We start from the raw sequence: 5,979 nt of genomic DNA, 5'->3' as shown, positions 1-5,979 counted from the left end.
AGGCTGGGGAGCTCCCCCTTTTCGAAAAAAAATCCATCTACTGTAACATCTCACTTCTTTCATGAGGTTTCTTCGACAGGAAGCAAAGCATCAAGGATAATGTGTGAGTTTTTTTTCTTGAGGATACATGATGTCCGGCATGTCCACATGACTAGTTGAAAAATAATTTGCGGGAACCATTGGAACCCAGTTTATGTCGAACCAGAGGAGCCAAAGAGTGGCTATTACTAGCCCTGCAACTATGTAGTCACATGTACGCTCGCACACAATCCCATTTGATGCATACTGGTTCAAAGTGTTGAGTAAACCTAGGTCCAGCCACATTAACTATTCAGGTTTTCTTCGATTCATGTCTATTTAATTTCCTTTTACTTTTTTTTCTATTTGTTTTCTCTATCGATTTTAGCTTTACCTTTTATTTTTTATTTGAAATACTTTTTAAAAAAATCATCAAGTTCGAAATATATATTTTAAAGAAAACCGTTCATGTTTAAATAAATGTTCATGTGTTTAAAAAATATATAAAATAAGTGCTCAATTTTGAACAAAATGTTCACAAAGAATTAAATAATATTGATTATTTTCCTAAAATGTTCATAATTTTTTAAAATTGTTCATGTTTACAAAAAAATGTTTTCAGAAAATTTGTAAAATGTTCATGTTTAAATAAAAAGAAAGTTCACAGAAGTTAAAAATAATACATTTCAATTTCATAATGTTTAAAAATTTCCTACTGCAGCTGATTTTTGTTGAAGAAAACTGCCTAGAAACATTATAGTGTACAAAAATAAATCAATCAGCTCAGTACAGTACTAGCGACAACATCTCGGTTGAGTTGCGCACGCCCAATGCGTTTGGGCGACGACTTGCCTCAACCGCAAACGGTATGTCTTCCAACACGCCTTTACCGCTGCAGCTAATGGGCGAGCCCAACGTAACAAAGAGCTTATAGGAAACTTCTATGGATCTGTTTGGACCAATTTTAGAAGTTCACTTGCGTGTTTCTTCTTCTTTGTTTCTGTTGTGTATGTAACAGTTTTTTTCTTTTGCATTTTTCTTATTATTTTTACATATACAGTCAGCCTTTTCAATATAAGTTTTACAGTTCTCGTTAACACACAGAATATTTTCTGATACACGTTGAACATTTGCCAAATACATGATGAATATTTTTTCAAATACATGTTTGCTTTTTTATGAATAACTGTTATTTGTTTGCAAATACATGTTGAATTTTTTTAAAGACGTTAATCATTTTTTGAATACATGTAGAACATTTTCTAGACACACCTTGAAACTTTCCTGAGTGCACTTTGAACATTTTTTAATGTATGTTATAAATTTTTCAGAAATGCCGTGAGCATTGAAAAATACACGCAAACATTGATTAAATTTAAACCTTTTTTTTAAATGTGACAAACACTTTTAAGTTTTTATATTTTCCTAGAAAATATGTTTATGTTATTTAAATTGTTTAAGAACATTCTTTACATTGTTTAAATGTTTTACAAAAATGTCACCGAACATTTTTGAAACTAGATTGTTAAATGTCACAACATTTTGTAAAACATATTTTAAAATTATGCAATCATTTTCTTACCTCTTGGCCTTTGGGCCTACCTCTTTCATTTTTTTGGTGGCATTGGACTTAATGCTTCCATGTCGCCCATGCGAAACAAGTGAATGGTTGTTCCATCGAGGAATATCCGGCTGATCCGAGCAATTACTAGCCTTGTATTTACCGTCCCATGATATATTTCCTACAAAAGCTTAGTGTCATTCAACGAGACTATCGTCAGGCATCACCACCCATGATGCCAATGGTAATGATCTTCCATACAAAAGAGGCATATGCTCGATGGTCGACTTCGTCCATTGTCAAGAATATCACTTACACTTTTTTTTTACAAAAGGAGGTAGCCTCCTCTTCTTTATGATTACGAAGCACCCGAGAATCAATTTAGTGGAACTCGTGCTTGTGAACAGTGCGAACAAAAAAACTCCTGAGTTTACGGTTATAATGAGAGAGAAGGACATCATCTCTCAGTTTTTGTGTCTATGATCCATTAAAATTGTAGATGTTCATGAACCTTTACTTTTGTTCATGATTTGGCTGTTTCCCTGCTTTCGGTTTGCTTCCGTCCTACAAGAATCCTAGCTGAGCAAAGGCTTGGCTGCGCTCTAGCTAGAAACCCATGTGTGGCTCAGGAAAAAAGCACCATCTTCATAGGTTGTGCTTTCCAGTGTTTGGCCATGAAACCGCAGTTTTTGTGTCTATGATCCACTAAAATTGTAGACGTTGGTCTTCTACAAGGGAAGGGCGCCTAGGGGGGAGAAAACCAACTGGGTCATGCATGAGTATAGGCTCGAGAGTGAAAAACAAGGAACAACTGGTCAACCCATTGACATCACCACCGCCACAGCCATTAATACATCTTCCAAGGAATTTAAACACACGCTAGTAGTACTCATGATTCATGAGCACGTCCGTACGTACTAACTAGCTACTGGACATAGTTGATTTGCACTAATTTAGTTTATGTATGTTGGTAGGAGGAGTATGTGGTTTGCAGGATATTCCATAAGAGCACTGGACTCAAGAAGGTAGTGGTGTCGTCGTACGTCATTCCCATGCCGATGTCCATGGGAGAAGAGGAGCAACATGGCTTCCTTGAATCTAGTACATTGCCTCCTTTGATGGGCTATGGTGCATCATCATTGCTGGTGGCCCCATCGTCCCTACCTGTATCTTCTTCGTACCAGCTGCATGACGCTGGGCCATATCGTCAATGATGGATAGTGCGGTGCTCCCGATGATGAACGACCACTACTTTGGGAACCACCACTACCAGAATATGGCTACCCTACCACGACCATTGGTGTCGTTCTACCACCATGACCACCACCAGCAGCAACAACAACAACACATGATTCAAATGCCGATGCAGATGAAGATAGGTGAAGACGATGGCCTCATGATCGGGGTCGAGCCTGGGATTGGGCCAATATCCATAGTGTCGCAGGAGGACACTTTGGCCAGGTTAAGTAGCAACGACATTGCTGTTGGGAAACGCAGTATTTCAAAAAATTTACCTACGCAAGATCTATCTAGGAGATGCATAGCAACGAGAGGGAAGAGTGTGTCTACGTACCCTTGTAGACTGAAAGCGGAAGCATTTTGTAACGCGGTTGATGTAGTCGAACGTCTTCGCGATCCAACCGATCCAAGTACCGAATGCATGGCACCTCCGCGATCAGCACACGTTCAGCTCGATGACGTCCCTCGAACTCTTGATCCAGTTGAGGCCGAGGGAGAGTTCCGTCAGCACGACGGCGTGGTGACGATGATGATGAAGTTAACAACGCAGGGCTTCACCTAAGCACTACAATGATATGACCGAGGTGTGTAACTATGGAGGGGGGCACCACACACGGCTAAAAGATCAACTTGTGTCTCTATGGGGTGCTCCCTGGACACGTATATAAAGGAGGGGAGGGAAGAGGTGGCCGGCCCAAGGGGCGCGCGCCAGGTGTGGGGAATCCTACTAGGACTCCCTAGTCCAAGTAAGATTCCCCTCCTCTTTCCTATTCCTAGTAGGAGAAGGAGGGAAGAACGAGGAGGAGAGAAGGAAAGGGGGGCCGCCCCCCAAACCTAGTCCAATTCGGTTTAGGCTAGGGGGGGCGCCACTCCCTGGCCGGCCTCCTCTCTTCCACCAATAGGCCCATGAGGCCCAATAACTTCCGAGGGGGGGGGGGTTCCGGTACTCCGAAACTCATCCGAACAACCTGAACCATTCTGGTGTCCGAATGCAACCTTCCAATCTATCAATCTTTATGTCTCGACCAGTTCGAGACTCCTCGTCATGTCCATGATATCATCTGGGACTCCAAACAAACTTCGGTTCATCAAAACACGAAACTCATAATACAAATCGTCATTGAACATTAAGCGTGCGGACCCTACAGGTTCGAGAACTATGTAGACATGACCGAGACACATCTCTGGTCAATAACCAATAGCGGAACCTGGATGCTCATATTGGCTCCTACATATTCTACGAAGATCTTTATAGGTCAAACCGCATAACAACATACGTTGTTCCCATTGTCATCGGTATGTTACTTGCCCGAGATTCGATCGTCGGTATCATCATACCTAGTTCAATCTCGTCACCGACAAGTCTCTTTACTTATTCCGTAATGTATCACCCCGTGACTAACTCATTAGTCACATTGCTTGCAAGGCTCATAGTAATGTGCATTATCGAGAGGGCCTAGAGATACCTGCCCGATACACGGAGTGACAAATCCTAATCTTGATCTTTGCCAACTCAACAAACACCAATGGAGACACCTGTAGAGCATCTTTATAATCACCCAGTTACGTTGTGACATTTGATAGCACACAAGGTGTTCCTCCGGTATTCGGAAGTTGCATAATCTCATACTCTGAGGAACATGTATAAGTCATGAAGAAAGCAATAGCAGAAAAACTAAATGATCATTATGCTAAGCTAACAGATGGGTCTTGTCCATCACATCATTCTCTAATGATGTGATCCCGTTCATCAAATGACAACACATGTCTATGGCTAGGAAACTTAACCATCTTTGATTAACGAGCTAGTCAAGTAGAGGCATACTAGAGACACTCTGTTTGTCTATGGATTCACACATGTACTAAGTTTCCGGTTAGTACAATTCTAGCATGAATAATAAACATTTGTCATGATATAAGGAAATATAAGTAACAACTTACTATTGTCTCTAGTACATATTTCCTTCAGTCTCGCACTTGCACTAGAGTCAATAATCTAGATTACATAGTAATAATTCTAACACCCATGGAGTCAATAATCTTAATTTTGTTTAGTTACCTTTCTCTAAATTGTATGGCTAGGATTTATAAATTTAAAGCTATTATAATTATTTAATTTTGCCTAATTCTTGTTCTCTAAATTGTAGGGCATTACAACTGAAAGAACATGCGGTGCCCCCATGTTTGGTTTTGGTAATTGATGACAATCTCTATGGACTAATGGTTGCCTTGAGTTATATTTGAAGGTTTTTGTCCATAGGCTTTTCTTGGAGTACATGTGTTGGTTTCAAGGAGAGTTTGTGTCGACCAAGGTGCTATTCAAGGAATTTCCTAAAGATTGGTCTTGTGAGAGGTTGATCAAGACTAAGTCAAAGAGTGAATCAAGTTGACCAACCCACAAAGCGTAGAAGATGTACCGAGAGGGATCAAGTGATCCCATGGTATGGTAAGCATTGTCAATTACGCTTCGTGTACTAACCCATGGTCTTCGTGAGGATTCTTTGTGGGGTTAGGTTGCGGTGTGCAAGTTCAAGTGGAGCATCACAAAGAGATCAAATGCTTGAAGCTTGCCGTCCTTTGTGGTGACAATGGACTTGTGAAGATGTGCGGAAGAGTGGCTCACCCATAGTGGAGTATGGGGGAGTAATCAACTAGTCTTCATCAAGTCAACCCAATCAAGAAAGGTGGTCCAACTTGAGGGAGTCAAGATCGTCTTCATCTAGCTCAAGTGGACCATGTGCAAGGCAAAGGTTTGCCCTTGATAGGTTTTCTATTTTACCGGTCTCATGATGGTAGTTGGGAGACTGGGTTATAGGATCGATTGCCGTACTATCAAGGGGGGCTCTCGATGAGTAGCTTGATTGTATCGTTCGCTGAGAGCTCAAACCATTGCATCCTTGCATCATCTTTCTTGGTTCTTGTTTGGTTCTCTTTGATAGTCTTAGAGTTTTTGGTCATCTTGATGACAAGCTTGAGTTCATCGAAAACGGAGTTCGCTTGCATACTCTATGATGTTTTCGTTGTTGGAGGTTTTGCCGGTTCTTCTTGGTTGGAGGTTTCACTCCTCTATTTGTTGGCATACCTCCCCTGCCTCTTCTTACTATAATCAATTCGGAGCTACTCGTCGTCTTGTTTCCAACAAGCTTGAGTTTGCTCAATTC

General features: G+C 40.9%; 1 pseudogene; it reads left to right on the top strand.

Moving 5' to 3' along the window:
• Positions 1 to 1,811: 1,811 nt before the first annotated feature.
• Positions 1,812 to 4,979, top strand: LOC119333223 (annotated as a pseudogene).
• Positions 4,980 to 5,979: the final 1,000 nt, after the last annotated feature.

Source organism: Triticum dicoccoides, chromosome 7A, assembly GCF_002162155.2.
Source record: "Triticum dicoccoides isolate Atlit2015 ecotype Zavitan chromosome 7A, WEW_v2.0, whole genome shotgun sequence".
In the NCBI taxonomy this organism is placed as follows: Eukaryota; Viridiplantae; Streptophyta; class Magnoliopsida; order Poales; family Poaceae; genus Triticum; species Triticum dicoccoides.
Note: the sequence above shows the minus strand (reverse complement) of the source record. Positions and strands in the feature narration are given on the sequence as shown.